This window comes from Carcharodon carcharias, chromosome 8 (genome assembly GCF_017639515.1).
Source record: "Carcharodon carcharias isolate sCarCar2 chromosome 8, sCarCar2.pri, whole genome shotgun sequence".
NCBI lineage: Eukaryota > Metazoa > Chordata > Chondrichthyes > Lamniformes > Lamnidae > Carcharodon > Carcharodon carcharias.
In genome coordinates, this window is record NC_054474.1 from 13,148,515 (window position 1) to 13,164,362 (window position 15,848).

Here is a 15,848-nt window from a genome sequence, read left to right on the forward strand (position 1 = left end):
TTGAACTAAGTTTCTCACTTAGCCATTTCAGAATCAACCACATTGCTGTGGGTCTGGAGTCACTTTTTTTTATTCATTCATATGATGTAGGCTTCACTCACTGAGCCAGCATTTATTGCCCATCCCTAGGTGCCCTTGAGAAAGTGGCAATGAGCTGCCTTCTTGAGCCGCTGCAGTCCATGTGGTGTAGGTATACCCACAGTGCTGTTAGGGAGGGAGTTCCAGGATTTTGACCCAGTGGCAGTGACAGGCATCAATCCCTTCCATCACTTTACTGATGATCAAGAGTAGGCATTTGGGCCAGACCAGGTAAGGATGGCAGATTTCCATCCCTAAAGGCCATTCATGAGCCAGGCAGGTTTTGACAACAATCAATGATAGTTTTATGGTCACCATTACTGAGGCTAGCTTTATATTCCAGATTTGTAAATTAAATTTAAATTCCAGCAGCTACTATGGTGGGATTTGAACCCCTGTCCCCAGAGCATTAGCCTTTGGATTACTAGTCTAGTGATATTACCACTATGGTACTGGTCTCCCTTTGACTTAATGCTCACCACTTTCTTGGATGAGTGCAGCCCTAACAATCAAGGAGCTCGGCACCATCCACGAAACAGTATAGCCCCCTTGATTTGCACTTTGTCCACCAGGTTTCACATTCACTCTCTCTACCACTGGCATACAGTGGCAGCAGTATGTTCCATTGGCAAGATGCACTGTAGCAACTTTCCAAGGCTCCTTCAACAGCACCTCCCAAACCCACAACCTCTACCACCTTGTAGGACAATGTCAACAGATATATGAGAACACCACCACCTGCAAATTACCCTTCAAGCCACACACCATCCTCATATGGAAATACATTGTTGTTCTGTCACTGTCCCTAGATCCAAATCCTGGAAGACTCTTCCTAACAGCATCTTGGGTGTACCTACATTGCATGGACTGCAGCAGTTCAAGAAGGCAGCTCACCACCACCCCCTGAAGGGTACTTAGAGATGGGCATCAAATGCTGACCTTGCCAGTGACGTCCACATCCCATGAATGGAGGAAGAAGATGAGTAACTTCTCTGCCATTCAATAAGATCATGGCCAATATTCAACATCAGTCCATTTCCAGCACTATCTCCATAACTCTTATTCCCTTTGTAGTGAAAAATCTATTGACTTTTGCCTTCATTGGTTGAGCATTCAATCCCCTCTGGACAATTAACATCAATTAAATTTGACACTGAGTCACAATAGGAGATATTAGGACAGGTGACCAAAAGCTTTGTCAAAGAGTTAGGTTTGAAGGAGCGTCTTAAAGGAGGAGAGAAAGAGATGGAGAGGTGTAGGGAAACAATTCCAGAACTTACTGCTTGGACGCGTTAAGTGACAGCCCCAATCATTGAATGAACTAATTCAGACATTAGTTTGAGAACAGAATCTAAGTTAGACAGTGAAGCGATAAGCAGAAGTCCTTCATAGGGTCTTAAATTATTTAAGACGCGTTTCATTGGAGTAGGAGAACACTTGATATATTGAACTGCACAATAGAAGCTAGTTGCTTGTGTTGGCTTTCAGTGCACATGGTGCTGCGTTACTCAGAGCTAGCCTACTTGGTCACTGCCTTTGACCCTTCAGAAACTCTGCCCTCCACAGGTAGTAGTGGGCACAGGGTGATCTGGATCCCCTGGAAGATAGACGGTCAGGCAATTGTTGAAACAAGCCAGGCGGAAAACCTCATTTGTCATGCACTTGAGAATACCCTTCACAAAGGATGCCATGATACCCATGGTTTTGGCAGGAGATATTAATGTCATTTTGTTTAATTTCTCCAATGAGTATTTTCCCCTTGGTGTGTTCATGCAACAGTGCCCAGATGAAACTTCAATATTTGGAATCCCCGGGACAATCCTGGGGGATTGGCAACCCAGAATCTGGAAATCATAGAATCCTGCAGCACAGAAGGAGGCCATTTGGCCCATAATGCCTATGTCAGCTCTTTGAAAGGCAATTAGTCCCACCCCACTTCTTTTGCACCCTAACCCTGTGACTCGAGTTAAGTCACAGATCAGCCACGATCTCATTGAATGGAGAAACAGGTTTGAGGGAATAAATGGCCTCCCCCTGTTCTGATGTTATTGGATGCATTTCCCTGACAATGTTACCTCTCCCCAAAGGGTTTCCATAGCCTTAACCCTCTCTTGGGAAGAGGCCAACTCATCAACAGGCTCAAACCCAACATCTGCTGTTTGTTATATACTTTATATTTCAGATCTATGCAGGAACGATACTAGCTTCTTTGGGTGAATATTACAGCCTCATCACTGCCGTACTGGGGCTGGAAAATGCGACAAGCCATTCAAAAGTCCATTGGCTTTGGCAAGACTGGAAAATCCCACCAGTGGGAGTGGCTGTAAAATTCTGCTCGATGTGTGTAACAGGTTTTATTCACAGTGCTTTAAAATGTCGATTCCATGCTTTGGCTTGGGGTTCTAGCTCTTTCTGCAGCTTTGTTTACTTTTCTCTGACTCTACACCCAGGCTTAACCAATCAAGATTAGTGAGCATCAATAGTAAACAGACTCACATAATCAAACACAGAACAACTGAACACTACACTGTTGCCACAGAGACACTTTACTACATTGGTAGCTCAATTTGAGGGACACAATGAGAGAAGGACTAATGCTGGAAATGCATAACCAAATGCATAACATTTAAGAGAAAGATATATTCCCCCTTGGCCAAAACATTCATGATCAACTTTGAGGACACCTTTATATAGAAATTTCAAAGGCAAACTTGTATTACACAGAGTTTTACAGCACTGAGACAGGCCATGAGACAGCAAGTCCATGCTGCTGTTTTACACTTCATTCAAGTCTTGGGTAAAGTGAAACTAAACAAAGTCCTGACCACCTTCAGGAGCTCTGGAAACAATTGCTCAAGGATTTCCAGATGTTATTTAAAAGAGCTGCAGATATACTTAGTTAGCTTATTGGCATGCTGGCTGTGCCTTATCTAGCATCAGGTCCTGTTCACCCATCACCCCTGTCCTATATTGGCTCCTGGTAAAGCAACAGCTTGTTTTTAAAATTCTCAACTTCATCTTTAAATCCTTCCATGACCTCACCTCTCCCTATCTCTGTAATCTCCTCCACCTCCACAGCCCTCCAAGATATCCCTGTTCTTCTGATTCCAGCCTCTGTTGCAACACTGATTTTAATCGCTCCATCATTGCCTTCTGTTGCCTGAGGCCTAAGCTCTGGAAATCTCACCTTAATCTTCTCTACATCTCTACTTCTCTCCCCTCCCTCAAGATGATCTTTAAAACCTATTGATTTGACCAATTTATGAGTTGCCTGTCCTGATAGCTCCTGGGGCTCGGTGTTAATTTTTTGTTTGGTAACACTCCTGTGAAGCACCCTGGGATACTTTACAAAGTTAAAGGTTTTTTATCAGTGCAAGTTGCTTTTGTACTAATTAGAGTGGCCTAAGTCATGGGCATCTCTGACTTTGAGTTCTTTATATAAAACCAGTTGAAATTCCAAACCTGTCAGCAACAAGATTCATTGTGCAGTGTCCAGCTCTGTCTCCATGCTTTCTAAGGCCTCAAAACTGGATCCCTTCAACTGCCTCAGAACTTCCATCATTCGAGAATCTGTTGGCTTTTAAAACCGGTGCTTAATGCTACCTAACCACTAGAAATGAATAGTGCCTTATCACACAGAGAGAATTGGGAGTCAAACAACATCAGTAAATGAATTACCTTTGTTGCTATTGTGTGTCAGCAACGCCTATATCCCTTGGATCAAACATGGGCAAAAGAGCTGAACTCTGGAGATGAGGCGAGAGTGACTGCCCTTGACATCAAGACCACATTTGACCGAATGTGGCATCAAGGAGCTCTAGCAAAACTGGAGTCAATGGGAATCAGGGGGAAAACTCTCTGCTGATTGAAGTCATACCTAGCACAGAGGAAGATGATTGTGGTTGCTGCAGACCAGTCAAAGCAGCGCCAGGATATCTCAGGCAAAGGCAATGACCATCTCCAACAAGAGAGAATTCAACCAGGACCCCTTGATGTTTAATGTCATTACCATCACTGAACCCCCCACAATCAGCATCCTGGGAGCTACCATTGATCAGAAACTGAACTGGATTAGCCATATAAATACTGTGGCTACAAGAGCAGGTCAGAGGCTAAGAATCCTGCAGTGTGTAACTCACCTGACTCCCCAAAGCCTGTTCACCATCTACAAGGCACAAGTCAGGAGTGTGATGAAATACTCTCCACTTGCTTGGATGAGTCCAGCTCCCACAACACTCAAGAAGCTTGACTCCATGCAGGACAAATCAGCCCACTTTTTTCTATTATTCATTCATGGGCTGTGGGCATCACTGGCTAGCATTTATTGCCCTTGTTAGAGGGGCATTTAAGCGTCAACCATATTGCTGTGGGTCTGGAGCCACATTTAGGCCAGACCAGGTAAGAATGGTAGATTTCCTTCCATTAGTGGACCAGATGGGTTTTTACAACAATTGACAATGGTTTCATGGTCATCATCAGACTCTTAATTTCAGATTTTTATTGAATCCAAATTTCACCATCTGCCATGGCGGGATTCAAACCCACATCCCCAGAGCATTAACCCTGAGTCTCTGGATTACTAGGCGAGTGGCAATACCACTATGCCACCACCTCCCCTTAATTAGCACCATCCCCACAAAGATTCACTCCCTTCACCATCGACGCACAGTAGCAGCAGTGTGTGTATCATCTACAAGATGCACTGCAAAAACTCACCAAAGCTCCTCTGACAGCACCTTCCAACCCATGACTGCTACCAGCTAGGAGGACAAGGGCAGCAGATAGATGGGGACACTACCACCTAGAAGTTCCCCTCTAAGTCACTCATCATCCTGACTTGGAAATATATCACCGTTCCTTCACTGTCGCTGGGTCAAGATCCTGGAATTCCCTCCCTAACAGCACTGCGAGTGTACCTACACTACATGGACTGTAGCAGTTCAAGAAGGCTGCTCACCACCATCTTCTCAAGGGCAATTAGGGATGGGCAATAAATGCTGGCCTAGCCAGCGAAGCTCACATCCCTTGAATGAATGAAAAAAAGAATGGGCCAGTTGTGATAAGGGTCAAATGAGGAATGGTGACCAGGTTTGCCATCCCTCCAGGACTGCCCTGCAGTGTCCGGGAAAGAAACGATTTAATCTCCAGATCATTGCTGTGAGCAATAGAAAACCCCAAGAGAAACATGCAATGAAACATCCAGGAATACACCCAACAAGAGTTGATGGAATTTTGTTGGGCTATGGTTATGGAACTAATGTGGGTAGATGGAGTTAAACCATGATCAAAGTGAATGGTGGAACATGCTCGAGGGCTGAATGGCCTCCTCCTGTTCCTATGTTCCTAGATGGAGACCTTTCTTCATTTTAACTAGTCTACCAAGCAATATGGCCAAGGGTATTCAGTGTGTAGTTACCACTGGAATAACATTGTTCAGTTACTAATTTAGAAACCCCTGTACCTAGTGACACATGAGGCAACCTATTCCTTGTTATAATGCAATATTAGCACCAAACTCTTGTAAGCGATTGTGTAAACATGTTGTGGATTCATTTACTTAGACTAGCCACATGGGAACATTTATACAAAGGTAGAAAGCTTGAAGACATCAGCAGCAGAGCTGTGCTTGTGCACTCTGCTCAAAGGCAAAAGTGAAACTAAGACTGGATCATATGACAGACTTCCCTTCTAGTGATGTCATGCTGGTATCCCTTATAGACATATTACAGCACCTTGCACTGATATCTGTCCAGAGCGAGATATTTGAACCCAACAGACTATCATCTCCCTTCCCATCCAGCAGATTGTTGTCCTCCTCAGCTGATGTTTATATTTGCCAGTCTGTAACAAACTTGTCATGTAGCTGGATTTTTTTATGTAATGACATGGATTGTTTTTTAGCCTGATGCATTACCTGGCTCTTACCTTTTGACCTGCCTGGCATGAGTGGCCCAAAGTGGCAAAAGGAACCCCCAATCCTTCCCACCAAATCAAAGGGGCAAGTCCCCAGGGAAGGCTGGCAGTGTGGTACTGGTGAGCTTAAACTCAGAACTATCGCAGTGCTCTGCATTAGCTGTGCGACCAAGCTGGATCCAGTCATATCTCCTGTCTGAATAAACGCTATGTCCCTTTGACTTTCTGTACTGCGCCGGAAAGTTTATAACGTGGTTTAAATGGAGGCGTGTTAAAGAGGATTGGTCATCTGCAGAGCCAATCACAAGGCTTGTCTGAATGCCATGGGAAGAGGAAGGTGGGTGGGTTGGCAAGAATGAATTCACTCAGGGTTTTGGGGAACTTGTTTCGACTGGAAGGGTTTCATGTTCCTGACTGGCATCATTACGCTTGTCTCCTGGGATAGACAGAGCTCGGTTGGACTGAGCATTGCCCCAGTTAGCTCACTCTCACCATATCACAGGTATATTTGGAGTATCTGTGGAGAGGATTTGCTGTTTTCTCTGTCCCCTCTTTTCAGCCTCCAACACCACAGAACAACCACGCTAAAACGGTTAAACTATGAGGACAGTTTGCATTGACTATTTTTACATTCCCTTGAGTTATAGAAGATTAATGGTGATCTAATTGAGATTTTTCAAGATGATTAAAGGATTTGATGGATAGAAAGAGAGAGAAACTGTTTCCTATTGGGGGAGGGAGTCCAGAACAAGGGGGCATAACTTTAAAATTAGAGTTCAGTAGCGATATCAGGAGGCACACTTTTACACAAAGGGTAGTGGAAATCTGGAACTCTCTCCCCCAAAACTGCTGTTAGGGTTGGGAGTCAATTGAAGCGTTCAAAACTAAGATTGAGAGATTTTTGATTGGTTAGGGTATTAAAGGAGATGGAACCGGGGTAGGTAGATCACAGTGTCCTTACAGTGCAGAAGGAGGCCATTCGGCCCATGGAGCGATACAGCTCAGCCACGAGCTAATTGATGGCAGAACAGGGTCGAATGTCTTCCAGTTGTTTCTCAGTTCCTAAGAGGCTGATTCCCTGCTGGAGTATTATTCCAAGGATGCTGACAGGCATAATCACTAACTGCCCTTCAAAACTGGATTGGTTAAAATGGCCGGAGTGACCATCCCATGGTCAGTAATTGTAACCTGCTCTTTTCAGCAAATGAAAGGAACACCTGTCAGAAGGCTGTGTGTACCTTCTCCAAATATACTTAGAACCCGAGACTCGCATGGAATAAACTATCGCAGATTCCTCACTCTTCAAGAGAAAAGTGGGGCAGAAGAGGCCTGGAAAAGGAAGGAATCTTGTTCCCATCTGAGCCTGAATAAACTGGAGGAAATCGCAGGACTCCAGATCTCTTTGAGTTCCCTGCATCTCCCTCGTCCGTGATATCCATCTGACCCCTGCCTACCCCATATCACACTACATCATAAATACTTAACTGAGGGCAATCTCTGCACTGGGAGTGTTTGATGGAGAGAGTGTAGATGGAGCTTTACTCTGTATCTAACCCCGTGCTGTACCTGCCCTGGGAGTGTTTGATGGGGACAGTGTAGAGGGAGCTTTACTCTGTATCTAACCCATGCTGTACCTGTCCTGGGAGTGTTTGATGGGGACAGTGCAGACGGAGCTTTACTCTGTATCTAACCCCGTGCTGTACCTGCTCCTGGGAGTGTTTGATGGGGACAGTGTAGAGGGAGCTTTACTCTGTATCTAACCCCGTGCTGTACCTGTCCTGGGAGTGTTTGATGGGGACAGTGTAGAGGGAGATTTACTCTGTATCTAACCCCGTGCTGTACCTGTCCTGGGAGTGTTTGATGGGGACAGTGTAGAGGGAGCTTTACTCTGTATCTAACCCCGTGCTGTACCTGTCCTGGGAGTGTTTGTTGGGGACAGTGTAGAGGGAGCTTTACTCTGTATCTAACATCGTGCTGTACCTGTCCTGGGAGTGTTTGATGGGGACAGTGTAGAGGGAGCTTTACTCTGTATCTAACCCCGTGCTGTACCTGTCCTGGGAGTGTTTGATGGGGACAGTGTCGAGGGAGCTTTACTCTGTATCTAACCCTGTGCTGTACCTGTCCTGGGAGTGTTTGATGGGGACAGTGTAGAAGAAGCTTTACTCTGTATCTAACCCCGTGCTGTACCTGTCCTGGGAGTGTTTGATGGGGACGGTGTAGAGGGAGCTTTACTCTGTATCTAACCCCGTGCTGTACCTGTCCTGGGAGTGTTTGATGGGGACAGTGTAGAGGGAGTTTTACTCTGTATCTAACCCCGTGCTGTACCTGTCCTGGGAGTGTTTGTTGGGGACAGTGTAGAGGGAGATTTACTCTGTATCTAACCCCGTGCTGTACCTGTCCTGGGAGTGTTTGATGGGGACATTGTAGAGGGAGCTTTACTCTGTATCTAACATCGTGCTGTACCTGTCCTGGGAGTGTTTGATGGGGACATTGTAGAGGGAGCTTTACTCTGTATCTAACCCCGTGCTGTACCTGTCCTGGGAGTGTTTGATGGGGACAGTGTAGAGGGAGCTTTACTCTGTATCTAACCCCGTGCTGCACCTGTCCTGGGAGTGTTTGATGGGGACAGTGTAGAGGGAGCTTTACTCTGTATCTAACCCCGTGCTGTACCTGTCCTGGGAGTGTTTGATGGGACAGTGTAGAGGGAGTTTTACTCTGTATCTAACCCCGTGCTGTACCTGTCCTGGGAGTGTTTGATGGGGACAGTGTACACCGAGCTTTACTCTGTATCTAACCCCGTGCTGTACCTGCCCTGGGAGTGTTTGATGGGGTCAGTGTAGAGGGAGCTTTACTCTGTATCTAACCCCGTGCTGTACCTGTCCTGAGAGTGTTTGATGGGGACAGTGTAGAGGCAGCTTTACTCTGTATCTAACCCCGTGCTGTACCTGTCCTGGGAGTGTTTGATGGGGACATTGTAGAGGGAGCTTTACTCTGTATCTAACCCTGTGCTGTACCTGTCCTGGGAGTACCAAATGTTGGGCAGTTCCATTTTTCAGCTATAGCATTTCTCACCAGAAAATGCAGTCAAACACAATAAGATATGGTAAAGAGGTCAGTGCACCAACGATGTTTTGTGTCACCATTGGCTGCAATGGGTGCTTATAACCCGACAAAGATGATTGCAGGCAAGTAAACAGTTTCTGCAAACTCTCAGTGCTGTCAGCTGAGCTTGGTAAATGAATGGGCCATAGGCTACAGTATCAATCAGAGCCTTTCATTCACCTTGGGTTCCAGAAGAACACAGACCCCTGTCAGTAATTGCGTCTCATTTTTCTACCTCATTTTCAATGAGGGTCTATTGAAAGCTACCCTTTTATTTTGAAAATATATTCCAGCTGATCTTAACCAGTCTGGAATCAGATCTCCCGGTATTCCTTTGAGTGGTAATGTACACAGCTCCACAACGTCTAATTCTTAAGCTATTTTTGTTCGAGAAATTGCTCTTCCAGATGCCTGAACCTGCCATTAACTCATTCAGCACCAGAACTTCCAGCACCAGATGTCCAACCTGAACTTCCCAACAGTGCGGTCTGGGTAATAAAACGCATTGTTTAAAATATAAATCAGCAAGAGGATGGGATCATCACATGTTTCTGAGAATTATAGAGTTTGCAGCACAGAGGAGGCCATTTGGCCCATCACCCAAGTGTTGCTGCCAGCCCTTTGACCATGGGCGGCTACTTGAATTCTAGTCAATAACCAGAGCTCACGGGTTTAAAGTCATTGACAGAATATATCAAGGGGAGATGAGGAGTTTTTTTTCCCTCTTGCGGGGAACTGTCAAGGTCCGGAACGTTCTACATGAAAAGTTGATGGAAGCTTACTTCACAAATAATTTCCAAAGGGAGTTAGACAGATACTTGAGAATGTGGAATTTACAGGGTAACGGACTAACAACGGGATGTGGGATGGAATACAACTGCTCCTTCAGGGAGAGGTACGGAGAGGTATGATGGGCTGAATGGACTCCTCCATGCTGCAAGTTCCCATTCCCTTCCTTCTGTCAGTATCATTTTATGAGCTTACTTTTAAAAACTTATTCCAATGCCTTCCAGAAGATGTTTCAGCCTCTGCTTCCAAAGTGCCTTCTGGCAATGTTCTAATAACCCTCTGTGTAAAAAAATATATTTCTCTTAACTTCTGCTCCTGTCTGTACCTGTACATTTATTGTCCGTTAACCAATGGGAAGAATTATTTACCCTCAAAAACTTTTTGTAGCCTGTTCCAGTTTTCTCCTGGCTGACTCTGTAAACTTCAGTTAATCCAAAACTTCAACCTTGCAGCAAGTCCTGTTCACCAATTAGTCCCGTGCTTGCTGACCTACATTGGCTCCCAGTTAATCAGTGCCTCGTTTTTCAAACTCGCATCCTTGTTTTCAAATCCCTCCACGGCTTTGCCCCTCCCTATTTCTGTAATCCCCTCCAGGCCCCCATCTCTCCAAAAGACATCTGTGCTTCTCCGATTCTGCTCTCTTGCACATTCCCGATTTTCATCATCCACATCTGGTGTCAGTTGGCTAGGCCCCTGGCTTGAGAATTCCCTTGTAAAACATCTCCTTTGATCTCTCCACCTCGATTTCCTTCTTTAAGATGCTCCTTAAAACCTCACTCTTTGACCAAGCTTTTGGTCATCAGTCCAGCTATCTATCTCCTAACGAGGTTCAGAGTCAAGTCACTCACTTTTCCAGAACTGCTTTATCCCATTCAGGGTCACAGGGAGTCAGAGCCCATCCTGACAGGGATTGGGCACTAGGTGGGGTACACCCAGGACAGGATGCCAGTCCATCAAAGGCCACACACTCACTGAGGGGCAATTTACCATAGCCGACCCATCCTACCAGCACATCATTGGATGGCGGGAGGAAGTCCAGTGGAAACCCACACAGACACAGGAAGAACATGCAAACTCCACACAGACACCTGAGGTCAGGATCGAACCCAGGTCACCGGAGCAGTGAGACAGCAGCACTAACCACTGTGCCACCTGTCCGTGTCACCTGTTATTCGATAATCGCATAAAGCACCTTGGGACATTTTGTTATGTAAAAGTTCTGTGTAAATACAAGTTGCATCGTTGTTAGATTCCCCCTTTAAACTGGTTTTGTTTGAATGTCGGCTATTCAGTGTCTAGTCTTTCTCTTATCCTCTTGCTCTGGAGGAGGTCATTGACACCAGGAACCACTCAGGATTCCCTGAATGCCCAAAGTAATAGATATCGGCAGACTGCTCAACCATGGGAGGAGCATCTTTGCCAAGCATGAAGCGCAGTGTCACTGGCTGCGACATCACGAAGGCGTGAAAGACTTGGATTTTATTCACTTTTATTCTAAAAGGATTTTGATCTCTTGTGGATGAGTTGGCAGTGATCCCTGTTAATGCAGACTGACCAGGTGAAGGTCAAGATGATCAGGAGGTCAGATGGCCAATTTGCAAGACTGTTGACCCTGCAGTTTGAACTGATAACCTAGATCAGCACCCTCATACCAAGGGGATGCTGCAAGAGTTGGAGGTTCTTTACTCTTTCATGGGATGTGAAAGTGTCACTTTAAGACCAACATTTGTTGCCCAACCCTAATTGCCCTTGAACTGAGTGGCTTGCTAGGCCATTCCAGAGAGCAGTTAAGAGTCAACCATATTGTCTGAGTCTCCAGTCACATGTAGGCCAGACCAGGTAAGGATGGCAGATTTCCTAAAGGACTTCAGTGAACCAGATGGGTTTTTAACAACAATCAATGATAGTTCCATGGTCAACATTACTGAGACGAGCTTTATATTCCAGAATTTATTAACTGAATTTAAATTCCACCAGTTTCCATGGTGGGATTTGAACCCATGTACCCAGAGAATTAGCTCTGAATTACTATTCCAGTGATATTAACACTACGCCACCACCCTCCTCAAATGAGGCATTTAGCCCAGGCCCCATCTTCCTGTTCCCAACTTCAAGAGGGAGCTGGACTCATTCTAATTGGCTGGAGTGGTGATTGCACAGGTCATGCGAATTAACAGTTGACCTAAAGGTTACAGTTGTGATCTCCTGGATTGGGTTCGATTGCCTGAGAGGGGTTAGAGAGGAATTTCCAGAATTTTCTTTTCCCTTTATTGGCCCTGGGTTTACTTCCGTATTTCTTGGCACTCTCAGGAGAGTACAAGGCTGCAGGAGGGAGCGTCCAGCTGTGATGCTCTGGCTATCACAACATGATGCAGTCTTGCTGCACCAACTGGCTTTTACATGCCCAATATTTTTGCATGTTCTGGATGGACATGAAAGATAGCCAGATACTATTTGATGATCGGGGGGGTTGGGGTGTTGGTTGGGGTTGGGGGGGGTGGGGGGAGGTGTTGGGGGGTGGTGGGGGGAGGTTAGCCTGTTCAGCAATCATCTCTCAACCAACATCACCAGACTAACAGGTTGCACATCTGATGGGAGCTTGTTGTGCATGAAAAGGCTGCTGCATGCGCCTGCTCAACTTCTTTCACAGCAGCCTTGTTGTGCCTTTTGTTCCTGACAGGCATGCGAAGGACCCATACACTGAGTTGTTATTTCATTCACCAAATCAAAGTATTGCCAACGAAAGAGCTGAAACACCAGAGCTCTCCAGGTCTCTGTCCCTTCATGAGCGCTGAAATTGAATCAGGGATTTGGATGTTGGTGGCGAGAGCACTGCACATATGTGTACAAAGTACCCCTTATATTTTGACAGCATTCCCTTCCCGAGCAGGACAAGGACTGCGGTGGTAATAGGAACACCATCTCCACAAAGGTCATACACAATATTGATTTGGGCCCATACTGGACTCACGTTGGGCCAGATTAGTCCAGCTGGCACCTGTATTATAAGAAGATGCCCACTACACTATTGTAACCCCTGAAACTGTGACGTGGTGGGAGCGAATAAATGCTCCATCATCTTAATCCATTTATGATACGAATATACGAACACACGAACAAGGAGCAGGAGGAGGCCATTCAGCCCCTCAAGCCTGCTCCGCCATTTAATAAGATAATGGCTGATCTGACAGTAACCTGAAATCTTCATCCCGTCTTATCCCCGATAACCTATCACCCCCTTGCTTACCAAGAATCTATCCACCTCAGCCTCAAAAATATTCAAAGACTCTTCTTCCACCACCTTTTCAGGAAGAGAGTTCCCTCAAGACCCTCTGAGTGAAAAATATTTCACCCCATCAATTTGCCAATTTGGATCCAGGAAAGCAGGTTATGTTAAAATGACCCCAACACTGAATGTCAGAGTGAGACTTTCACCAAGACATAAACACACACAGACAGGGAGCATTACAGAAACAAATACCTTCACCACATAGACAGCGCCAGTTCAAGGAGGCAGTTCACCACCACCTTCTCAAGGGCAATTAGGGATGGATTATAAATGCCCGCCTTGCCAGCAGTACTATGTCAAACAAAAACAAATGCTGCCATGATCTCCAACACCCTGAGATGAAGGCTCAGTGCAGAACAGTAACAGTTAGTTAACCTGTAAGGTAGGCCCTGATTCTGGGGGAGTTTTGTCTTTATTAAAAGCTCTAAGGACAATCAGCAGGGCCACCATTCTCTCAGGTTGCCGACACACTTCAAGGGCTGTCAGTGCCGGAGAGAGCACTGCGGGTGGGTGTGTTTTATACTGTGACGATGTTTTATTTTAAGGCACCAAGTGCTCCAATTTTCTGTTTTATTCCAAACCAACAGGTTCGAACACAATCCCCGGCTAAGTACAGCAAAGCCTCTCCTTTGTGCAGGGAAGATGTCCCAGGCGTAGGTTTGCATTGCTTTGGCTCTCTTCACTGGGCAGATGCAACACAACATGCCCCTGTAGCCACCTCGATGAATCACTGAAATTTAGCTGATTGACTCTGCCCTGCTCCAGGAGCAGCCTTTAATTCATCGCTGATTTCTCAGTACCTATTTATGTGTTAACTTAATTGCAGTGCAGGAAACAATTTCAGACGTTCATTTAAAATGACCACCCACTAATCTCTTGTGCCGTAGGAACAGGAGGAGGCCGTTCAGCCCCTCGAACCTGTTCTGCCATTCAGCCCGATCATGGCTGCGTCTTAACTCCATTCACCTGCCCCAGTTCTGTCGACCTTGCCCAGCAAAAATCTTATCAGTCCTGGTTTGCAAATTTTCAATTCGCCCCCTCTCCGCCTCAACAGATTTTGGGGGTGGCCCTCACTCAGTCCTCATCACAATCATTGAGCAGGAGCTTTCATGGCTCCAGTAAAGTGTTGGTTTTGAAATTAATGTCTTAGACCATAAGACCATAAGACATAGGAGCAGAAATTAGGCTATTCGGCCCATCAAGTCTGCTCCGTCATTCAATCGTGGCTGATAAGTTTCTCAACCCCATTCTCCCCGTAACCTTTGATCCCCTTACCAATCAAGAACCTATCCATCTCAGTCTTAAATACACTCAATGACCTGGCCTCCACAGCCTTCTGTGGCAATGAATTCCATAGATTCACCACTCTCTGGCTAAAGAAGTTTCTCCTCATCTCTGTTCCAAAAGGTCTTCCCTTTACTTTGAGGCTGTGCCCTCAGTTCCTAGTCTCTCCTACTATCTTCCCCATGTCTACTCTATCCAGGCCTTTCAGTATTCTGTAAGTTTCAGTCAGATCACCCCTCATCCTTCTGGACTCCATCAAGTATAGACCCAGAATCCTCAAACGTTCCTCATATGTTAAGCCTTTCGTTCCTGGGATCGTTCTCGGGAACCTCCTCTGGACCCTCTCCAGGGTCAGAACATCCATCCTGAGGTACGGGGCCCAAAATTGCTCACAATATTCTAAATGTGGTCTGACCAGAGCCTTATAAAGCCTCAGCAGCACATCCCTGCTTTTATATTCTAGTCCTTTCGAAATAAATGCCAACATTGCATTTGCCTTCCTAACTACCGAGTCAACCTGCAAGTTAACCTTAAGAGAATCCTGGACTAGGACTCCCTTTGCACTCCAGATTTTTGAATTCTCTCCCCATTTAGAAAATAGTCTATGCCTCTATTCTTCCTACCAAAGTGCATGCCAACTGCTCTACGACGAGAAGATTACCTGAGGGGTGGAGAGGGGAGGAGGCTGGTTTACAAAGTCTAATTCCTGCACACTAACATCCTTCACCTCCTATCCAAAAACTGGCTCTGCTTTGTGTCCCCGTAGATCTCTGTCGTTTGCGGTTCCCTTCTCTCACTTGCTTTCAAGTGCAAACTCCCGTCACCTATTTTCCATTTCTTTGCTGTGCTTAACTTTCACCTCTCCACCCATCCCTCACCACCCACTTTTACTGTCATTGCAAAGGGGTCAAAAAAAAAAGCCTTGCACATCCTTACCTGTGGGTTGAAGGAGCTTGTTGGTGCTCTGACCAGAGCTCAGAGAGCAGGAGAGCGAACGAGAAAGAGAGAGAGAGAGAGAGACAGAATTGCGTCTCTCCCCTCCTGTCAGAATTAAAATATCTTATTCATGATTCTCCCTACCTCACTGCACTGTGGTTTCACTTACAGGCAGGGAGGAGACAGACTTGGGAGGGAAAGGGAGGGAGGGAGGTGGATTTAAGACTTTGCTGAAACACTATTTCTTTTGTTGACCCACATAAAGCTGGACTCAAACTGAAGGAAAGAGACCAAACTACTTACAGCTGCTGTGGAGTTGCATCCAAGCTGTTGCTACTTTTTTTCTGCACATATTTATTCATTAAAAATATCAAAATGCCTCAGACCTTCTTAGAGGTCAAATTACAAGGTTTAAGAATTTGCATCAGTACGGAAGAGAGAAACGGGTGAAAACATG

General features: G+C 45.7%; 1 protein-coding gene across 2 annotated transcripts in view; it reads right to left on the minus strand.

Moving 5' to 3' along the window:
- LOC121281337 (synaptopodin) overlaps positions 1–15,526 on the minus strand; it is a 92,267-nt gene extending 76,741 nt beyond the window's left edge. For both annotated transcript variants that reach the window (XM_041194245.1, XM_041194244.1), the window contains exon 1: positions 15,392–15,526. The gene's annotated coding sequence lies outside the window, so the exon portion shown is untranslated. The remainder of the gene's footprint in view (positions 1–15,391) is intronic.
- Between the last annotated feature and the right edge of the window lie 322 nt (positions 15,527–15,848).